This window comes from Dromaius novaehollandiae, chromosome W (assembly GCF_036370855.1).
Source record: "Dromaius novaehollandiae isolate bDroNov1 chromosome W, bDroNov1.hap1, whole genome shotgun sequence".
NCBI classification, from domain to species: domain Eukaryota; kingdom Metazoa; phylum Chordata; class Aves; order Casuariiformes; family Dromaiidae; genus Dromaius; species Dromaius novaehollandiae.
The window spans coordinates 8,452,937-8,476,657 of record NC_088130.1 but is presented as its reverse complement, the minus strand read 5'-3'; the positions used below and the strand labels follow the sequence as shown (position 1 = coordinate 8,476,657).

The 23,721-nt window shown below is 46.1% G+C and overlaps 1 long non-coding RNA gene across 1 annotated transcript in view; it reads right to left on the bottom strand.

Annotated features, from left to right (window-relative positions):
* Window positions 1-230: 230 nt before the first annotated feature.
* The window catches only part of LOC135324450 (uncharacterized), a 49,419-nt gene continuing 25,928 nt past the window's right edge, over window positions 231-23,721 (bottom strand). Inside the window, exon 4 of the long non-coding RNA XR_010385827.1 lies at window positions 231-533. This is a non-coding gene — a long non-coding RNA (uncharacterized LOC135324450). The remainder of the gene's footprint in view (window positions 534-23,721) is intronic.

The window sequence follows — 23,721 nt, the reverse complement described above, 5'->3', positions numbered from 1 at the left end:
CAACAACAAAAAACATGAACAAACAAACAAAAAACCCCCACGAACACAGACCCCCCCCTCCCCCCCACAAAAAAAAACACAAACACACACACACCTTCAAATCTGCCTGAGCAACTTCACTAACAGTTCCAAGTAAGGTTGCAGGGGGAATATAAGCAAATGAACAGTTTGCTACAAAAGGCGAGATTTTCAAAGTGATATGAATGCCAAGAGAACTAGGTGGCCACACACTTGAAGAATACTGAAGCATTTTCTTGTTTTTCAACAGCTAAAATATCATAGGCCAGAGCCACAGCTGATGCAAACATTTGAAATCTCCAGATATCAGTTTCTATCATGTAGCAATCTAGCAGGTCAGTAGTGAGGTGACATTAAATGTGTGCACGTGCATGCGCACACACACACACAAGTTGTGCCACTAACTAGAGCCAGAGGCAGAAGACTGCATCAGCTTGCCCCTCCTTCTCAAGTGACTGGGCAGGGTAGAAAAACACATCTTCCTTCCCAGAAACACGGCCCTCTTCTGGTAAAAGCTGCAGGAAGAACAAAGCTCCGAGTCAGATGAACGGCAAGGATACAAGACACACAGTGTGTGTTACGTGAGGGAGTTTAGAAAGGCAAATATATAATCAAATGCAGCAAAGAGTTATTTTCAATCACAATTACAGCATTAAGTAAAAAGCTATATTTTTATTTACCTAGGTTATTTTAGCCCCATGTGTTATTTTACATGCATAAGCAATGAAAAAATGACTATACTTACTTACTGTAAGCCTCAACTCATTCTGCATCTCTGCTCTCACTGTTAAGCATTTACTAAAGCTATCATCAGATCAGCCACTAAGCACAGAGCCCAATACAGGCCTTCGCTACCCCTGCTAGCTACAGAGTAGTCTTGTTAAGCTGGTAGTAAGACTGCATCCACTTCCTGTATTAAGATTGTATTCACTGGGTGGAGCAGCCACAATAGGACAAAACACTTGCATGCTACAAACCAGTAAGTTTTTCCCAGCGTAATCTGTTGTTAGGTGCATTTGTCCACTACTCCAATAAAGCCAGTCATTACTCAAAACATGTAATTATAATTATGTTAAATACTCGAGTCCAAATAACTAAGCTTTATATAAAGCCAGAGAACAGAAAAGTAACAACCATAAAAGTCCTCTTTCAGAGCTAACATCTTAAGCATAAAAATGTTGATTTGCAAGACACGTTAGTGTGCAACATGCAGCCCCTACTACAAAAATGCATTACACAAGTTTAATAAAAGCCCTCTTACAATGAAAAGGCTAGGAAAGTTTCTAGAAATTTGATACCTGCCCCCCCCCCCCAAGTTCCACTGTGAACCAAAACCTTAAGTCTGCATCCACAAGGACTGCGAGATTATCATTTCAGAAGAGGCAAGAGGGAACCCAAAAATGCAACATTCAATCTTACAAATAAAGTGAAGCAACTGCATGCTACCTAGGTGCCTTCTATAGGTGAAGAGACACAGGAACTTGGTTAAAATAGCTTTCTGGAATCTTTGTATCATCCAACTATACCACAAAGCAAGCAGACCATAAGTGAAGGTTGACACCATTATACACCAGCTTGCAACATATGAAAAACACTCATCTAATTCCCAAATCCTTACAGCATCAGGAGTTGCCAAGTCTGGTAGCCTGATAGAGGCGAGGCTGCCACAGCTTTGCGTCCACAGGTCGAGCCAGTAGCGAGGCTGAGAACGTGTTCTCATTAGACATGCATGCACACACATATGCAACACACACACACACAGCCAGCCACACAGATCAACACAGACAGAAACACTCTGTGCTCACGCAAACAGAACCAATGGCCTGATCCTGTTCCCTTCTCTGGCTGATTAGGATGAAAGCCCATTAATGGAAGATATATACATATATACAATACGGATCCCTTCAGTAGCTGGTCTTAGACACTCAGCCTATCCAGTAGCTGGCCCCTGGATCCCCTAGTCTCCTTATTTGCTAGTACCTTAACACATGAGCCCTCAGAGCCCACAGTCCTCTCCAGTTGCTGGTACTCAACCCCCTCCCCCCCCCCCACACACACACATACACTACAGATCCCTCCAGTAACTGGCCTTAATCTATCCAGTAAGTGATCCTGCACCCCTGGCCTTCCAGTTACCTCACATGACCACGTGCACACTGGCACCCACACACATGCACTACTGATGTTAAAGAATATTGAACTGAAACTGTCTAGAGGTAGCTGCTTAGCACAACTTATATAAAACTTGCTTAGCATGAATAGCCAAATTTGCTGAAGCCTTAGGCCGCACTTAGATAAAATAATGAACTTTTACCTAGTTCAGTAAGAAAAGGGCCTCAGAGCTGGTTCCAGCTGGGAAGATAAGGAAGCTACAAGCAGTCTGCATTCCTGTGTCTCACACTCCGAAAGGGAGGATGTCAAGGCTTTGAAATAAGACCAGTGCAAGGCATTAGGACCTTGAGGGACAAAGCCTCCCCTCACTGCTGGGGCAGTGTTAATTGTTATGATTTGGAATCACCTCCTCCTTCTCAGGACCTTGAGACACAACGGTAAGACCCAACAAGAAACGAAGGTACAACCGTCAGCAGAAAGTGCAACAGTAAAGATAAGGGAGAAAAACAGCCTACCTAGGAACAATGATGAGAGCCAACAAGGAGCAGGAGACCCCAGACCTAAAAATTACTATTGGTCTGAACTACCACGTGAGGGGTGGGAAACTTAATTTGAAAAAGTTATAATTGCCCAGGGATTTCTTTGTTCGGGGTCCCTCTTCAGAGGCACCCAGCTTGAGCTGTAATTACGGCATGTGCATCGTTAAAATTTAATTATTTAATTTGCTTTGATTTGGCTCTGAACTTTTCTGCGGGAACCCAGGGTTGGACCCTCTTATGGTGGCCGGCGAGCCTAATTTCCATAACAACTGATCCCACAATAACTGGCTTTATACACTCAGGTCTATTAGTAGTAGCTAGTCTCTGGATCACCTGGTTTCCCAGTTCCTCACACACATACAAATGGGTCTCCCCACTAACTGGTCCATGGCTTTACCAGTAACCAAACCCCAGACCCTACAGTCTCTCCAGTAGCTGGCCCAGACTTATAGCTGCTCTGATATCTGACTCCTAAGCCTCTTATCCTACTTGACAGCTAATCCAACTTGATGCTTGCCAGTGATTACACACCCCACACACAATATGCACACGCTATAGTCTTTCCAGTCACTGGCACCCCAAGCTCACAGGCCCCTATTGTTGTCCGAAAAGCGGATTCGTTGCCCGGTGTGCAATGAGCCAATAATTACACACTCAGGAGAGACATTTATTTATTTATTTCAGAGTTGCGCAAGCCTGGGTGCTCGGTGGTTTCCCACAAATCAAGCACACCCCCCCAACTTTTCAAGTAGCATTTATACACACAAATTGCCAGATTTACGACTTTCCCTTTTACACTGATTGGTTAGTGATTTCTTCATTCCCTGGATCCCACCCCTGCTTCTCAAGGTCCTGGTCAATTAACACTGCCCCAGCTGGGTCAGTAGGTGTTATCTCCCAGGGCCCTGAGGAAGAAGACATAATCCAGACCCCTTAATCAGCACTGTTTCAACAGTGAGAGGAAGCTTTGCTTCCCAAGGTCCTGGCGCCCAAACAGGCCTTATTTCTCAGCCTTGGCATCCTCCCTTTCGGAGAGTGGGGCACAGGAATGCAGACTGCTTGTAACTCCCTTATCTTTCCAGCCTGCACCAGCTCTGAGGCCCTTTCTTACCGAACTAGGAGCACGGCCTAAGGCTTCAGCAAATTTAGCTACTCATGCTAAGCAAATTCTGTCTAAGATAGAAGTTATCCAAATCTACCTACTTCAAACATTCTTTCTGAGCTTCTCAGGGTTGTCTTGTAACAATTCCCCCCTTTGAGACTTATATGATCATTTTCATATTAGTCTCACTCTTTTAAAATCTTTCCCATATTAATTTTGTAAAACACTTAGAAATGCATTGAATCACTACATAAACGCATACAAAAACTACTAGCACCATTCCCAAAATTGTTAAACATTTTTTAACCCATGAGCTCACATCAGGGAACCAGGAAGTCAACCATTTCCATGTTTCTTCAAATCCGAAAGAAGTATCATCTTTCTGAACCCCATGTAAGATTTCAGTCTGCTTCCAGATTTCATTTAGATCGGTAGAAATTCTCCCGCTTTGATCCACATATACACAGCAACTAGTATTTATTACTGTACATACTCCTCCCTGAGATGCCAATAACATAAAGCTGCAATGGCATCAGAGGTTTTATCACTCACTCCCAATTGTGGAAACAGCCACCTTACAAATGACTGAAACCTAGTAGGTCGATCTGTTCCATAATTACTTCCAAATGGAGATTGTGATTCCAAAATCCTTCCTGATTCCCTTTAATTGTTTGGCTCAGGTAACCTAGAAAAGCTAACCACCACATTTCTCCCCTGGTTATTAAGGAGAACATCATTTTTACACAGATACCGTAACAACAATATTAACCCTATTCCTAACAAACAGATTAAAGCAATTCTTCCCTGAATACAATCTAAATTTAAAACCGATTCACTTCCAGTACAACTCATATATCTTTATATATTTTCAACTTTAAAGGTTGAACTTGTTCAGCTTTCCACGTCTCTCGAGGCACTGCTTTCACTCGGGTGTAGTGGATCCAGGAATCAATTCCCTGCAGTTTCACAGCAGTATTTGTTGTTAGCAGTACAAGATACAGTCCTCTCCACTTTTTTTTTTTTTTTTTTTACCAGTGGCTCATCCTTCCAGGTCCGAAGATACACTTGATCTCCCGGCTGGAATGAATGTACAGGTGAATCTAAAAGTACAGGAGATTTTAACTGGATGTACCTACGGAGAGAAGTAAGAACCTTTGCCATAGACAAGAGATAATCACTTAAAATTTGATCGCCCTTAACGTGCATTTGAATTTCATTTCCAGTTAGATTTACAGTGTAAGTTTTACCATACAGAGTCTCAAATGGACTAACTTTCTCCCTAACCCTTGGGGTTATTCTGATTCTTAATAATGCCAGAGGTAAAACATCAGTCCATTTCATCTGAGTCTCCTGACACAATTTTCCTACCTGTCTCTTAATTGTTTGATTCATTCTTTTCACTTTTCCACTGGATTGTGGTCTCCAGGGGGTATGTAAGTCCCATTTAATTTGTAGTATTTTTGAGATTTGCTGTACTATTTCTGCTATAAAATGAGGTCCCCTATCTGAAGAAAACCCTTCTGGTACCCCAAATCTTGGTATAATTTCTTTTAATAACATTTTTACTACTTCCCTGGCTTTACTGGTACAACACGGGAAAGCCTCAGGCCATCCTGAAAAGGTGTCAACAATTACCAAGAAATATTTATATCCATTACATTTTGGTAATTCAGAAAAATCAATTTGCCAGTAATTCCCAGGCATGAAGCCCCTTGTTACTTCCCCTGGGGGGGGCTTCTTCTGAAACACATTAGTCCATTTTCCCTCTGATAATTCCAGAGCCCGGGCTAAAGCAATCAGTTCTGCTTTCTGGGCTGATGTATTTGCTGGTAGTGATCTTGCTTCGATTTCTCCTTCCAAAGTGACGACAGCGTATCCAGCCCTTCTTTCTCCCTTTATTATAAAACTGCTTCCATTGGTAAATAATTCGCAGTCTGGATTCTGCAATGGAACATCTCTCAAATCTGGATGGCTGGAATATACTCGCTCAATAGTTTGCAGACAGTCATGAGCCAACCTCCCCTCTTCATGAAATGGTAATAAAGATGCCGGATTAAGGGTATTAGACACCTTCATGGTTACATCTTCTTGCTCAAGTATCACTGCCTGGTACTGCACCATCCTACTCGGGGATAACCAGTGATGCCCTTTTTGTTCTAAAACTGCTGCAACAGCATGTGGCACATAAACAGTCACTTTTTGTCCCAACGTCAATTTTCGTGCCTCTTGTATTAACAGCACAGCAGCTGCAACTGCTCTGAGGCATCCTGGCCACCCTGCACTCACTTTATCCAGCTGTCTTGAAAAGTAAGCCACAGGTATTTTCCAATTTCCTAAAGTCTGTACAAGCACTCCCAAAGCCTGGTGCCCTCTCTCATGTACATAAAGGTTTTTTTACAGGCAGGATTGGAGTATTGTACTCGGATTGACATTCTCGCAACAGTCTATACTTTAAGAAATTATTAATCATAGGCTCCAGTCCAACACGGGCCTCTAACTTCATGGGATACTGTTTTCGCCTTACCGGTTTAGCTCCTTGTTTTAATTCCACCTTTACCAGTTCTGCACATCTGGCTCTTCCAGATTTCTCCGTTGCCCACACAAAAGGGATTACTGCGTCCATTACTTCAGAGGGAATTTCGCTTGGTCCATCCTCCACCTGTTCGGAATCCAGTGCTTTCTGCAACATATATGCTTGTGCCTTCCAGGCGTTACTTTGTGGAATGTGCACCTTAACTTTGTTTTGATCAAAGGTTATCTGTGCCCCCAGTTTATTCAGTAAATCCCTCCCCATTAGGGGTAATGGGCATTCTGGCATGTATAAGAATTCATGTGTTAACACCTTATTTCCTATTTCACATTTAATTGGTTGACAGAAAGGTTTGACCTCTCGCTTTCCCGTGGCCCCAATTACTGGCATAGAGAATTTACTCATTGGTCCCTTACAGCTATTTAGTACTGAATATGCTGCTCCAGTGTCTACTAAAAATTTAACTGTTTCGTTCCCCAGCTTTACTGAAACCAGGGGTTCGGCTGGGGAATCCAATTCCTCAACCCCCGGTCCCCATCAGTCTGAATCCTCTGTCCCAATCATGAGCAAATCTGCCTCTGGAACAGATGCAGACTGAGGTTTCCAATGATCTGTTTGTCTCTTCGGGCACTCATTTTTCCAGTGCCCCTTCCCCCTGCAAATTGCACACTGATCTCTCCTCAGTGGAATTCTATTTCCCAAATTCCCTCTTACTCTATACCCTCTTCCACGTCCTTGTCCTTTCGGAAAACCGCTTCCCTGAGAGGGAGTTTGTGCCTGGGCAAATGCAGCTGCCAAGATTGCAGCATTTTGCCTCTTATCTTTCAGTTTCTCCTTTTGTTTTTCCTTTCTCTCTACTTCTTCCCTGTTATTGTACACCTTATATGCAATTTCTATTAATTGCGATATTGACATCCCCAACATACCATCTACTTTCTGAAGCTTTCTCCTTATATCTGTTGCTGACTGTCCTACAAATAATGTAGTAAAAGTCATTTTATTTGCTTCGTCCTCGGGATCCAAGTCTGTCCATTTTCGGGCAGTTTCACATAACCGCTCGTAAAATGCCAAGGGATCCTCATTCTTACCCTGTGTGACTTGATATAGTTTTGCAATATTTTTGGGCCTAGGTACTCCATGCTTTACCCCATATAATATTAACTGTTGGTACTGTTTAGTCATTAACCTGCCTGCCCCTGTGTTTTGATCCCAACCCGGTTCCCGGGCCGGCATAAAACGGTCTGGTCCGTCTCTGGCATTTTGTCTTTCATTCTCCTCTTGAGCTTTGTCTAATACCATTCTTTTCTCCTCAGGTGAAAGCAAAGTATTTAAAAGCACCTGTAAATCCTGCCAATCTGGATTATGATTTTCAATTATCATTTTAAAGGATTGATACATCTTTTCTGGATTTTCTCGGTACAACCCGGCAGACTCCTTCCAATTCATTAAATCTGTAGTTGAAAAAGGGACCTTCACATACACAGGCATCCCGTCTGGTCCGACTGCTTGACGCAGCGGGGCCTGAATCGCGGGATGTTTAGCCCGAGTAGCCCGAGTTCTGCCTGCAATCGGGCTACATGCTTCACTTCCCTTATTTCTGCTATCGACACTATCTTGATCTCTTTCCGGAGAGACCAATAATTGTACATCCTCTTCCTCATCACCCACTTTTAAACATCTTTTCCCAATGCTACAAGCAGAGCAACATCGAGGCATTTTCTCTTTGTTTCCCATCATCATTAACACATTTGAGTCAGAGATCAACAGCTTACATTTTTTTTCTAGTTTCATGATCATTTCTCAGAGAGAAGAACAAATCTACATATGGGACCTCATCCCATTTGTTCTGTCTTCTGCAAAACAACATAAGTTGCAAGATTGTATTATAGTTTAGCGTTCCCATTTCTGGCCATTTTTCCTCATCCTCCAGTTTATACATTGGCCACCACTGAGTACAATATTCCTTTAATTTTCTCCTTGTTAAAGGATTCCCACCAAACTTACTCCAATGTTTCAGGATGCATCCTAAAGGAGAACAGGAGGATACCCCCACAGATTGTCCTGTTCCCATATTATTACCCTTAAAAGAACGTTCTTACCAATTACGCTTTCGTACACTCCAGTCGTCACTGTCCAAACGTGTACAAAGCTTACCTTTGGTTACCACAACCAATTACCCTTGTATCATACCCTTTATGCAATGTCTCTTAATAATTACTGCGTTGCACCTTTGAGTCGCTTACCTGTTCCGACCAGGGAGGGTGCTCACGGAGTCCCCAAACAAAACGGTCGGTGCGCGCTGGAGTCCAATGAGCAGTGTCTCCCCGCCGGAACTGGCAAGACGATCCGGGCAAGGCTTTACAGCGAGAGTCCCACCTGGGTCGCCAGAAAACTGTTGTCCGAAAAGCGGATTCGTTGCCCGGTGTGCAATGAGCCAATAATTACACACTCAGGAGAGACATTTATTTATTTATTTCAGAGTTGCGCAAGCCTGGGTGCTCGGTGGTTTCCCACAAATCAAGCACACCCCCCCAACTTTTCAAGTAGCATTTATACACACAAATTGCCAGATTTACGACTTTCCCTTTTACACTGATTGGTTAGTGATTTCTTCATTCCCTGGATCCCACCCCTGCTTCTCAAGGTCCTGGTCAATTAACACTGCCCCAGCTGGGTCAGTAGGTGTTATCTCCCAGGGCCCTGAGGAAGAAGACATAATCCAGACCCCTTAATCAGCACTGTTTCAACAGTGAGAGGAAGCTTTGCTTCCCAAGGTCCTGGCGCCCAAACAGGCCTTATTTCTCAGCCTTGGCATCCTCCCTTTCGGAGAGTGGGGCACAGGAATGCAGACTGCTTGTAACTCCCTTATCTTTCCAGCCTGCACCAGCTCTGAGGCCCTTTCTTACCGAACTAGGAGCACGGCCTAAGGCTTCAGCAAATTTAGCTACTCATGCTAAGCAAATTCTGTCTAAGATAGAAGTTATCCAAATCTACCTACTTCAAACATTCTTTCTGAGCTTCTCAGGGTTGTCTTGTAACACTATGACCCATAGCCCCTTCTCCAGTGGCTGGCACACTTAGACCTCTCACGCACTCTGTGCCACGGAGAAGAAAGAGCCAGCAGCTCCCTTAAGGTACAGGGAGTCAAGGGTGATAACAAGGCTTCACCAGTCAGGACTTAGTCCTGTATTACCCAAACAGGATGAACAGGGAAGGCAGGGTTAACAGAAAGTCCAGATCACCAGACAAGTTTATAGCAGTAAGGCAAGTCCAAGGTCAAGCCAGAAAGTCAATCTGCAGGCCAGGATCAGGACCAGTAACAGTAACCAAGATCAGAGACAGCCCAAGCCACTTTAATCCCTTCCTTTCTCTGCATTTGGTTCTTCCCCTAAACATCCGATGAGAAGTCTTTCACTATCAGAATCCTGAGTGCACTAATAGGCCTTAATGGCCCTGACCAGCCTCACCTGAGGCCTCCACCCACATACCCTTCCCATAGGCCCAGGAGCCCTCTTTTAAGCTCAGGCCTGGGCTTTCAGTCCCTGCTTGAGCTATGCTGTAAGAGGATAGGTCTCCAACTCAGCTATAGCTATAGCTATGCTTATGCCTGGCTATAAAGTGTGTTGATGTAGAATCTGAACTGCAGACTGACTTCCCAGCTTAATCTTAGACCTGCTTCATCACTGTAGAGCTGCCCAGTGATTGCTAGGCTATATTTGACTCTAGTTGCTGTTACTGCACCTGACCCTGACCTGCAGATTGACTTCCTGGCTTGACCTCAGACCTGCCTCATCACTGTGAGCTTGCCTGGGGATCTGGGCTCTTGATTGAACCTGGCTACCATATCTGGGTCTGCCCTGCTCACCTTACTTGGGCACTGTGAGGCTGGGCCCTGGCTGGTGAAGCCCCTGTTGGCCTTGTTATCATACTTGGCTCCTAGCTCCCTGTTCCTTAGGGAGCAGCCAGCCCTCATTGCTACCTGACAGTTAGCTTAGGCCTTCTCAAGCCCTGAGCTGAGCGCTGTGTCACCTGGCCTGTGGCTGCAGGGGCTTTGCCCCTATGACTTCCTGAGGGACCAGCCTGGCCCTGGGCTCTCCATGGCATTGACCCCCTGCCTGATCCCAGACTCTTAAATGAACCTTCCTCCACAGTGCTGCCTGGCTACTGGGGCTCCCCAGGGGCACTGCAGACCCCTCCCTGCCCCCCCCCCCTTGCTGAGACTGCCTGGTAGCTAAGGTTCCTCAGAGGTGGCCAGGATTCATCCCCATTCCTGCTGAGCCTGCCCAGGGGTGGCCAGGACTCTCCAGAGGTGATCAGAAACTGTGTTGTCCATCCACCCCACCCCACCCCCCAGCCTGCCTGGGCTCCCTAGGGGCAGCCTGGACCCTTCCCCTACCAACCTATGGGGTTCCCCAGGGGCAAAGCCTGGACCATTTTCCACCACCACCACCCCTGGGCCTTCCCAGGGGTGGCCAGGACCTATACCTGTTCCCACCACCCTCCTGTGCCCATCCAACCTCTAGCACTCTCCTGGGGCTGCCTGGACCCCTCCCAGGGGCAGCTTGAACATTCCTCCTCCCCCCCCCACCCCCCCCAACCTGCCTGGCCTCCAGGGGCCCCCCACAGGCAACCTGAAACCTCCCTCTCACCTAGCCCCAAGTCTCCTATGCCATGTTCCTTGCCAGTTCTCTAACCCTGACCTTGCTCTGTCCCCAGAAATAGCCCTATGACAGCCCACAGCAATTAAATCACTGTACAGGAAGTCCTGTCTGAACTCAGATCTCTGGAAGGTGTGAGGACACACCTTACTGGAAGGGGAGGCTGCTGTCAGGGCCCTGAGTGCACTAATAGGCCCTAATTGCCCTGACTAACCTCACCTGGGGTCTTCACCCACACCCTTTGCCCATAGGCCTCCATTTCAGTTCAGGCTTGGGCCTTCAATTCCTGCCTAAGTTACATTGGAGTATCAGTCTCTAGCTCAGCTATAGCCATACCTGTTCCTGGCTATAGACCTTGTTGATTTGGACCCAGACCTTCAGATTGACTTCCTGGCTTGACCTCAGACCTTCCTCATCACTATGGACCTGCTCAGCAATCACTGGACTGTATGTGACCCTGGTTACCCTCAACAGACCAGATCCTGACCTGCAGATTGACTTTCTGGCTTCACCTCAGACCTGCCTTATCACTATGAGCTTGCCTGATGATTTGGACTCTTGATTTAATCTGGCTACCATCTCTGGGTCTGCCCTGCTTACCTTACTTGGGTACTGTGGGGCTGGGCCCTAGCTGGTGAGGCTCCTGCTGGCCTTGTTATCATGCTCAGCTCCTAGCTCCCTGACCCTTAGGGAGCAGCTGGCCTTTGCTGCTCCCTGATGTGTACAACAATCCCAAGATGCTCTTCCTCTACATCCCATAGTCAGTCCCATATCCCTGTAGGTAGTAATCCCCCCTCAGTCTTTAAGCTGATCTGGGACTGCTGACTCATCTGGTGGGCCTCACACCAGGAACATTGGCTAATCATCCTCCTGTGATAGCCCTTGGAGGACCTGGATCAGGGTGCTCTGTTGGCTCTGATTAGGTTACTGGGGTTTCTCCATCTGGTATAGGTCCTCTGCTCCATTGTGCTTAAGGAAATTAACTTTCAATCATGTAACCTAACATACAAGAAGAGGTTTGGCAATGCCTATTCTAACTATTCCTGCTGGAGCTCCTTTCAGTGCTGTACAATGTTTCCCAAGTTGATAGCATTGATTAAAAAAAAAAAAACCCTCTGGTAAGTCTGCTATTTTGTTCAGCCATACCACCAAGAACTAATGAGCCAATTAAAACTACTGTGTTTGCTAGGTCTATGGGATCCTAATAAAAGGAAAAAAAAAAAAAGCATTTATTTTTACATCTTGAGACTAACTTCTAGGTGTTACATTTTAAGAGCCTAACTCAGTTTTCACTCCAGATGAATCTTCAAAGTGAACTTACCTCCATGCCTTTATACCTCTAAACCTGCTCCCATTTTTTAGTTCCTGTAAGGGTTCTGAGTGCATCCTCCCCCTCCTGGGGGTTTGGCTGACTGGGCTCAGGGCCAGCTTGGAAAGAGCACAACTGGCAACCATGAAGAAAGCTGGAGGGCTGCCCCTCCTTCCCCTGGTATCTGCTTTTAAGCTGAGGTGCTCCTGCTGGGACCTTGCCTGAGCTACAATTTCAACTGTCACAGCTGTGCCTGTGCCTGTGCCTGTGCCTGTGCCTGTGCCTGTGCCTGTGCCTGTGCCTGTGCCTGTGCCTGTGCCTGTGCCTGTGCCTGTGCCTGGCCATGTATCCTGTTGATCTGGACCCTGACCCTAACCCATGGACTGATTTCACAGCTTGACCTTGGACCTGTCTGGTTGCTATGGACTGCCTGGTAATTTGGAATTTCAGCTGAACTTGGCTGCCATCACTGGGCCTGCCCTACTTGCCTCACTTAGGTACTGTGGGACTGGGCTCTTGCTGGTGAGGCCCCTGCCTGCCTTGTTATCATGCTCAGATCCCCTTCCCTTAGGGAGCAGCTGGCCCTTGTTGCTCCCTGACACCTACTATTATCTCATAATTTGAATCCATAATCTTCTGTCATTTATTTTTCATAGCTGCTTCTCTTGTGGAAGTTAGCTGGAAATCTAGAAGTTATGTTGAAATTGCTACAATAAAAACTAAATACTCTTGTCTTAATCCTATCATTGATAAAGTATACAGATTATGCAAAATTTAGAATCATTCCATAATACTAGAAATCTCCCACATATGACTATAAACTTAACTTGTTTTTCCTCACCATGTTTAGATTTACCAGCAAAAAGCTTGCAAAAGATGAGGTAATAGAAAAACCATTTTATTCTCCTATAGCTCAATAGTTGAGCTTAACTGGACAAAACTGCTTACTGCAAATACTATATTGGTCATATTATTTTTTTAAATATACTTTTTTTTTTCTTGCCAACCTTCTTGATCCTGCAAGCTGTACTGCAAGATCTTCATAGGGCCAACAACTGCAAGAGTGAAAGAGAAAGGACTTTGTCTGGGAATGGTTCACAGGTAGAAGACAACAGATCCTCAGGCATTCCACTAATCCGTTGACTTATGGAGTTGGGCTAGAGCTGCAGCTGAACTATAGGGTAGAAAGACACACTGGCCAAAGCAACGCTCAATGGCTTGCTTCTTCTGAAAGCTGGGAAAGAAGTGAACAAACTACTTCTAAACTGCAGATGTCTCAAGAGCCATAGGTTTGCCACACTACTATATTTGCTAGGTAACACTGAAATTATGCTGAGTGTAGAACCATTGCAAAAATTTCTATTCAACTTTTATACATTTAAACTTTTAACTTTTTATTATCAAGTTTCCTACATTTATATTTGACACCAGTCCAGTTAGCATTAAAAAAATATATTTTCTCCAAAGACATGAAGTCCAGTCGAAAAGCTTGGTGTAAAGATCTGGGGGGAAAATGTCAAATATTTGAAGTCATCTCAATCTTTAGCAGCTTTAAAATAATCTTACCAAAACAATAGACACATAATGAATGGAAAAGTTACATATATATCCCAAGCACCTGTTGAATCAGACTATGTGCATCAGTGGGCTGGTTGAAATAGTTACATCCATGATACTGAAAACTGTTCCTTTTGGACAGACCCTGTAAACATGTGGACCAGCTTTTATGGAAAGTGGCTAAGAAAAAATTTTCACACAAAATTGTTGTTATAGTCTCAAAACTAAACATGACTGTCAAAGCTATTTTTGAAACTGTGGTCCCTAGAGGCCAATTGCTATGCTTTGCTAAGTGTAATTAGTACTGGTTTTGTGATTTTAAGTACATTGCTGTATCACAGGATTTTGATTTAGCAGAGTGATACAAAGTAAATTTGGTATTAAACATTAAACACTTCACATGTGGAATATCTAAAAGAACTTGGTCAGAGAGTATTGGATGCTGATGACATTAATTGGCATTAATTGACCGCTACCATTTAAAAGAGGGTTGTATGGGAAAGTGCGGAAGAATGTCGAGGAGATAGGCGATGGAAGCTAGCCAAACCGTTCCGTGGGAAAAGGAGCATCAACAGGGCATGTTGACCCATAGTCACGTGGTTCAGCCTGTGCCAGGGTGGCGCTGCACCTGGGCTTTGAATCGAGAATAACAATGAGCTCAACATGCTTACTGCGCATGTGTAGAGTACATAAAAACTTCATCTAGTGCCCCCCCCCACACACACACGGTGTTCCTCGCCCTGGACCGACGCTCAGCGGTGCCAGGGATCCCCCGCTCCATTATTGCCTCGATGGGGAAAACGCCAGGGAACCCCCGCTCAGACACAGAGGTAATAAATGCTCCATATCGACCAGTGTGTGCCTTGTGTTTGTGTATCTGCCCCTGCCGGGAGTCCAGGTGGTGCCCCCGCCTCACCCTTACACTTGACGTAGTCGGCAGGATACACAAACGACAATGCCGTGGCCGAGGAGAGCGAAGGGGGAAGGCGAAAGTCAAGAAGGGACTGCTCGCCTGCGGCTGCCAGGATGGCCCCAGACTGAGCCATGGGGGCTGGTAGCTGCATTGCTTGCCACGCTGGCAGTCCCCGAGGACTGGCCAGAGTTGGCACAGGGGGAAAGTGTTACCCCAAAGGCGGTTGAATCCGCTTTACAGGTTATGCCCTTCCATGCCGCTTTGGGAGCAGCTCGGAAGCTGGCCGGACGACTAGGGCGGGCACTGCTGACAGGCATTCGAGCCTTAGATAACGAGGTATCATCTTTGCAGCAACAAGTAAAAGATCTGGAGAAGGAGATTTGCATGATGCGAGGGCGGTAGCACAGAAGTGATTACAGCACAAGCTGAGAAAAGCCAAGATTTAGCCCACAAGATGGAGCGGCCAGCTTTGCGTATGGCTAATAGGCGGCGTGGGCGTTATGAGAAGGTGCCCGCTACTGTTTCTCAGGTGTGGGCGATGATAACTCGACCCTCCTGGGACCCAGAGGAGTGGGATGGTAATATTTGGAGTACCTCATCTGACTCAGAAATTGAGTTTGATATCGAGCAAGAACCCGCTAACGCTCAGGTGCGGCCGCTTGTTCAGATGCGGGGGGAGCGACAGATAGATAGGGATAGTGTAGAGCAGACAAGGACTTATACACCAAAGGAGTTACGTGAGTGTTTGACCACATTCCAGCAGCAACCGGGGGGAGTTATCACCAGCGTGGATGGTGAGAGCCTGGGATAATGGGGCTGGATCATTAACGTTGTTAAGAGAGGAGCTGAATTTAATGAGCCCGTTGTCCACAGACACTCAAGTGCAGTATTACCTCTCCCAGTTTACGTCTGCGCAAGATAGCTCCGGTAACCCTGTAGTTGCTCCTTCGCGGTTTCAGTGGTTATGTGCTGCGGTGGTAGGGGCTTACCCATCTACGGGCGAGCTGGCCGCCACGGTGGGGGCATGGCGTACCGTGGAAGAGGACATAAACATGCTGCGACATCTGGGGGTAGCCATCGGATTAGCAGACAGTAACGGTCCAGATGGTGTAGAGATAACTGCAAATGAAAACGCAGTTATTGAAAGGGGCCCCAAGTGCCTTGATACCGCTCCTGTTAGGGGCGGTGATGCCCGCTACTGGTACAGTGGGAGCGCTGGTGAATAATTTGCGAGACCTGGCTCTGCTGGGTGGACCAGATTCTAAACAGGTACCAGTGGCTCAGAAAGTTAGAGCAAAGAGACAGGGAGGGGTGACTAAAGTGAGTGGAAAAGTCACACGAAAGCAGATGTGGGCTGACTTGCGGCAGGCAGGGGTATCGTGGGATGAGATCGATGGCTTGTCCACTGCTGATTTATTCAAGCGCTGGCAGCGTTTGCCTGCCAATCAACGGAACCGAGTTAAACCCACTGCCCCACCTGCACCCAGTGCTCCCTGGAAGCTGCCTGCTAAGAAACAATGAAGGGGAGGCAGGTCCCCCGAAATCCGAGTGTCCGTTGCAACATATCATCCGGGGGACCGACGCCCATACGTACCCCTGCGAATTAGGTGGCACTCGGGAGGGGAAGTAGCTGTGCTTGCTTTAGTAGATACAGGAGCAGAGGTTACAGTGTTGCATAGTGCTGTAAACCCTGAGAAGGCAACCACACACATCTGCCACCCCCGCCCTACAGGTGATAGTTACTTTAGCGATTGGGAAAAACTCACCCTTCTCCACTCCAGTCTTATTGGCACCTATTCATGAATATATTTTAGGAATTGATGTGTTACTAGGTGGAGATATACACACACTGCAAGGATTATTCTCTTTTGGGAGGAGTCCCTCGCTGCCACAAGCGCGAGTAATCACTCTAATCAGAGGGTACCCAAAATGGGACCCCGTAGATTTGCCTGTACCACCTACCGTTGTGCAAATCAAACAGTACAGAATACCGGGAGGAGAAACAGAAATTCAAGAAACAATAGATGCTCTGCTACATGCAGATAATACGCCCTGCCCTGTCAGCCTTTAATAGCCTGATATGGCCGGTGAAGAAGCCAGATGGCTCATGGCGTATGACTGTGAATTACAGGGAGCTAAATAAAATTGCCCCACCACTAGCAGCCGTAGTACCGGACATGGTAACTCTGTTAGAAGGAGTGGGCAAAAATTTGCAAGAGTGGAAGGCTGTGGTGGATCTGGCAAACGCCTTTTTCTCTATTGCTATATCCCCAGCCTCACAGGACCAATTTGCCTTCACTTGGAAGGGGAAGCAGTATACATTCCAGGTCCTTCCTCAGGGATATAGGCATAGTCCCACTATATGTCATCAAATGGTCGCTGCCGACCTCCCAACACCTCTCCCAGAATGCACTATTCATCATTATAGCGATGACGTTTTGATAATGGGACCGTCTGAAGAGCAGGTGAAAGAGCAGCTAATGGCACTGACGCATGCTCTCCAGGATAGGGGATGGGCTGTGAACCCCAAAAAGGTACAAGGACCAGATATTAGTGTCCAATTTCTGGGAGTAGTGTGGAGAGGACAGACAAAAGCCATTCCTGAAAAAGCGCGCAATACTATCCAGCAATACCCTGTCCCTACGACTGCAAAACAGCTGCAAGCTTTCCTAGGTCTCCTAGGATTTTGGCGAACTTTTATACCTCATTTAGCATACTTGATGCGGCCCTTGCAGCATTTAACAAAGAAAAGCAGTCAATGGCGGTGGACCAAAGAGCACCAGCAGGCTTTTGATTTGTGCAAGGAAGCAGTGGTCCAACACTCTGAACTGTTTACACCCTATAAAGGTCAACCCTTCAAATTAGAAGTTACAGTTGTGGGAGATACAGTGTCCTGGGGGTTGTGGCAGCAATGTGCCCATGCAAGGCGGGAACCTATAGGTTTCTGGTCCCGTTCCCTGCAAGGGGCCACAGCAAACTACACACCTCTGGAGAAACAGCTTTTGGCTGTGGTGTGGGGTCTGCAGGATACCGAATGAGTTACAGGACGTGACCTGGTGACTGTGCACACCCCCATCCCCATTCAGGCATGGGTGACGGATGATACAGTCAGGGCCCATGTAGGGGTGGCCCAAGCTGCAACGCAGTGGAAATGGAAACACTATCTACAAGCATGGTTTAAGGAGGGGAGAAAGAACATGAGTACCCCACATGCAACCTTGTTAGGGGAAGTACAGTTTGAGCACATGCTGTTACTATCTGAACCGGAGGGCTTACCTCCTCCCGCCCCTCCGGCAGAAGTGTCACTGGTACAAGAAGCTCCTCCCTTTGAGATGTTATCTCCTGAACAGCGGGAGCGGGCTTGGTTCTCCGATGGTAGTGCAGTGTATTCCTGGGCAGGAGAACACATATGGCATTCTGTAGCGTACAATCCTACCACAGACACTATCTGTTTTGCCTCCGGCACAGGATACTCCAGTCAATGGGCTGAGCTAAAAGCTGCAGCTATAGCTTTAGATGAAGGAGATGCGCGCTATCTCTACACAGATAGTTGGGTGGTGTACAAAGGCTTGCGGGCTTGGCTGCCAACATGGGCTGCTGCACAATGGAAAATACATGATAGAGAGCTTTGGGGAAGCTCCCTGTGGGAGAAAATTTGGAGTATTGTGCAGACAAAAGTCATTTCAGTACGACACATTGATGCCCATCAAAAGCAAGAGACTCTCGAGACACAGTATAATTCAGCGGCTGACCAGATGGCAACCCCCTCGGAATTAACACAAGCCCGACAAGCGCACGAACGGGCAGGGCACCGAGGCCCTGTCACCGCTCAAGCTTGGGACTTGTCGTGAGGCCACCCCATGCTAGCGCTACACTGGTATAAGACTGCACGTGCTAATTGTTCCACCTGTATGAAGGTAGCCAGAATGCCTCTAGCTAGTACATATGGCCGTATTAAGCGAGGTGAACAGCCATTTACTACCTGGCAAATAGATTATATAGGCCCATTGCCCCCTTCGCAGGGACGGAAGTATATTCTAACTGCTGTAAACACCTACACGAGTCTTATGTATACATATCCCGCCTCTCGTGCGAATCAATCCACCACTGCACGAGGTTTGGAACAGCTGATGTATACCTATGGTATACCTAGAGAAATACAGAGGGATCAAGGTACCCACTCTGCAGGACATGTAGTGCAAGAATGGGCAAAAGATTTGGGGATTACCTGGATTTTACACATCCCGCACCATCCCCAAGCTAGTGGACTAATAGAAAGAATGAATGGTCTGTTGAAAGAGCAAATTAGGAAGCTCACCCCAATGCAGACATTAGAGGGATGGGCAAGCGTATTGCCCCAGGCGCTATTCATGCTTAACAACAGGCGTGTGGGAGTATTCATTCCCTATGAAGGAGTGCAAATTAAACCCATGTTGGCACCCCCCTGCCTGAATATCAATTATGGAAGGAGGGGTTGCCCCCTGCGTGCTTGCCTCAGGAGAGGCAGAATTCTATACACCCGAACCGTTGCTAATTGACAAGCAGAAAAATATAAACCTACACTTGCAGCTCGATTGTCCATCGCACCATGTATGGCTATTCACACCTTTGATATCCGTTCAAATAACCCCACTTCTATTAACTTCTCAAGATTTGTCGTTCCAGGTATCTGCACCTGTACCAGTAAATATTCCACAGGGAGCACCAATACTGCGAGGAATCCTGATCCACACTGCCGGAGTGCCCCAAGTTCAGCAAACACCCTCAATGCACTCTTTAGCCAGTGTGTGGGTACTAACTCCTCAAAAGGAAAAACAGCCTGGCACTGTTTTAGCAGGTGGTCCAGGAGCCACTGCTCTAGTTCTTCCTGATGGCGATACCATGCCTTTCTATCTTCCCATCAACAGGTTACTACGCCGGCATCTGTGAGTTGCTCTTGGAATGTTGCCTCTTGCTGACCACGACAGATGCCCTTGATCTACAAGACCATCCAGCTTCCCATGTAAATACATGGATGTGGCTGGCACAAAGATCAGCTAACCTCTCTGCTTTCTGTATTGCAGGAGGACGATCAGTGGATGATGTCTTAACTGCATGTTACATAGGTGTACCAGCTCCACTTGTGGTATTACAGAATTACTTTCCTAAAAAAATGTTGATATTTCTGTTACTCCCATGAATTTCTACGATTTGGGTATTGTTTCCCAAAAGCTGACACCTTGGGCTTACTCTTTTTGTATAGCTGACATATCTAAAGCAGATACTTGCTTTCGCTTTGTGAATGCTGCCTCTGTTCTGCGGAATGTAACTGATATGCAGTTAGTTTGTAATGACACTATGGATATTACCTATGCATCTGCTCGCCTTATACTACCATTAGGGTGGTTCCTTCTGTGTGGCACTACAGCATATACATATGTGCCGGCCAATGCCACAGGTGACCCATGCACTGTAGGTCGTGTTACTTTAAGCATCCCTCCCTTTATGATGGAGCGGCGGAGGACCCAGCAGCATATCCTAAGATGCCACTTGTAACCCCCATATAAGTTTATTTTCTCATGCAGAAGCTTTAGGCCTATTGTTGAGCCTAGCTGGGATCCCGGGGGTGGTGGCACATAATTGCAAACAGTTAGAGCACGTTACCTGTGCTTTGGCTCAAAGCTTAAATTGGACATCTAGAGCCATCGCCTCTTCAAATAGGGAGATGGGAGCAGTGTAGCAAGGAACACTGCAAAACCACCTAGGGATCAACTGTATCCTACTGCGAGATAACCACAGACAGCATGACTTCGCCGGGATGTGCTGTCTCAACATCACCGATGGATCGGCATCTATTGAGAATATCAGCCACCTCATACAAGGAGGACTCTTGTTTATCTCTTGCTTTGTATTATGTTATGTTTTGATTTCATTACTTTGTAAACTCCCTTGCCCCCATACCCCATGCCCTTCTGAGGATTGGGATGGCCTGTAACTAGCTTTCCATTGCGGGGGTGGAGTGTATGGGAAAGTGCGGAAGAATGTCGAGGAGACAGGCGATGGAAGCTAGCCAGACCGTTCCGTGGGAAAAGGAGCATCAACAGGGCATGTTGACCCATAGTCACGTGGTTGAGCCTGTGCCAGGGTGGTCCTGCACCTGGTCTTTGAATCGGGAATAACAATGAGCTCAACATGCTTCCTGCGCATGTGTATGGTACATAAAAACTTCATCTAGTGCCCCCTCCATGGTGTTCCTCACCCTGGACCGACACTCAGCAGTGCCAGGGATCCCCCGCTCCATTATTGCCTCGATCGGGAAAACGCCGGGGACCCCCCGTTCAGACGCAGAGGTAATAAATGCTCCATATCAACCATCGTGTGCCTTGTGTTTGTGTATCCATCCCTGCCGGGAGTCCAGGCGGTGCCCCTGCCTCACCCTTACAAGGGTATAAATCACTATGAATGCTAACAAAGGCTGGAAAAAGCTAGCTGATTAATTTGAAAAGGAGGGATTGAAAAATCCTACCTGGGATTTTTCATGAGTAGAAAAATGTTGCACTTGATCCCGGTGATATTTGGGATGGATTTGAAAAATGGAAAGGATGAAGTTGTAGAAAGGATAGGGAAAAGCACGCTTGTGCTGGCTGTTAGGAAGTTGCTTGCGAGCAGTAGTGGAAAAGTTAGAAGAGGGGACGTGTAAGAATAGCATTCTGGAAGGAGAGGAAGAAACGGTTCTAAAAGATAATATATGATGCATGAAACATTATGTACACAGCTAGAAAATCAGAATAGGTTCTTAGAATCAAAATTGCAGCCTCAGATAATAGCTGATGCCCACATACGTAGGGATCACTTACTATGGTCTACTCAAATAGACCCTTTTAAAGAAATGGCTGTTGTGTATACTGAGGATGATGAATGGTAAGGAGATATCTGTTTGGATCCTGATTCTCCTGATCCTCCTCACGCTGTTGATTCAAATGACCTGTTTAGATAAAGGGTTAACAAGGCAGCAGCTGCATGGTCTTCCAACTGCAGTGCTAAAACAATTAGCAGGAGAAGCTCAGGCACAGCTATCAGGACCCACACCAGCTCCCCGCATATATCTGAAGTTAGAGAGTGTCACTCAACACTTTGAACAAAGTGATTCAAATGAATAGGGGAACCAGCTCAGCTCTGCTGTCCGGGCTCCAACTGCCAAGGCAGCTACATGGAACCAGAGTCCGGAAATGTTGGTCGCTGTAAATGATAAGTACACCACGTCTGTGATTGATACAGGAGCGCAGGTTTCAATGACAGATCAGCGTATCTATGAAAGTAAAACTCCTTTAAAGAAACAAGCAGTTTCAGTAGTAGGCGTTAATGGTGCAATTAACACCTATCCAGTTGTATGGACTAAATTAATATTGCCCAATGGACATACCATAGGACCATTGTTACTGAGCAAAATCAATATTCTGAGAATGGATATCCTGAAAGGACAGTCTTGGATAAATAGCTGGGGTAAATGGGAAATTGGTTCCTGTTATAGGAAAAACTAATCCCCTATGATTAAGCCTATAAATCTGCTACATATAGCCCCACCCCTGTCCAACAGCAAACCAGTTAATATTTCTCAGTATAAGCTACCTGCTCCTGCTATAAAAGCTGTGACAGAATTAGTCAAGCAATTAGAGCAACCGGGTATTATAGAAAAAAAAAAATCACCATATAACAGCCCAGTATGGCCTGTTTAAAAAAACAGATGGGACATGAAGCATGACTATCGACTATAAGGTTTAAATAAAGTTACTGGCCCTTTAAGAGCCGCTGTTTCTAGCATAGCAGATATAATTAATATGATAAATGAATGTGCTTTTCCATGGATGGGAGCGTTAGATATAAAAGATATGTTCTTTATGATCCCAATACAAGAGCAAGACAAGCCAAAGTTTGCTTTTACTTGGGGTGTGTGACCGCAAGGCAGGCAAGAGAGGGTCGAATACCAGCAGAGAGAGACACTCAAAGTTCGTGAGGAGTTAAACAAGATAGATTTAATAAAGAACTTACACTCCAAGCTGATCAGGGAGACACGGGAACCGCGAGGAGGGGTCACCGACAGGAGGCTGCTGGAGGCACCGGTCAGATGCACAGGTTGGATGCACGGGCAGAACTCCCCCCGTGGTTCCTAAGGGCCCCCTTAAATCTACTAGAACTATTTCCTTATCTTAGCTGTGCTAACCGTGAGAAACTACTGCCTGGGAAGCAGCTAGACATTGTTGACAAAACAGAATACGCATGCCTGGTTCCGATGAGAACTTGGTCAGTGTGTAGTTTCACACGCTGGGCCTGCTTTCATGTACTCTGCCAGTCACTGACTCCTCGCCAGATCTTCCGCAGGTGTTCTCACTACAGGGTGGAATACAATACCCCTTTAATCGCGTACCCCAAGGCTTTAAACATAGCCCCACCGTTGCCCATGCAATTTTAGCTAAAGAACTAGAATCAGTCATCCTCCCAACTGAAGTAACAATTTTACAATATATGGATGACATTCTAATCGGAGGATCAGATGAGGAAATGGTTCGCCAAAGTATGAATGCTATTGTCTAGCATTTACAAGAATTACATATTACCATTCCCGACTCAAAAGGGCAAGGACCAAGTCAAGAGGTTATATTTTTAGATACTCGATGGTATACCTAAAAATGTTGTGAGCTTTATTAAGAAATTTGGGTGTTTGGAGGTCACACATTCCTGGATTCAGTATTCTAGCAAGCTCTCTGTATGATTTGCTGAAGAAAAACATCATGAAGCATTAAATGCTTTAAAAGATGAAATTTTTACTTACCAATCTACGGGACCCATCCACCCTATGTGCTCGTTTACACTACATATAGGCATAGGTGATAAGGGATATCAATGGGGATTATGGCAACAAGATGTGCAAGGTAAAAAGGACTACCCTAATTACCTTTGGTTCTAAATCCTGGCAAGGATCCCAACAGAATTACACTCTATTTGA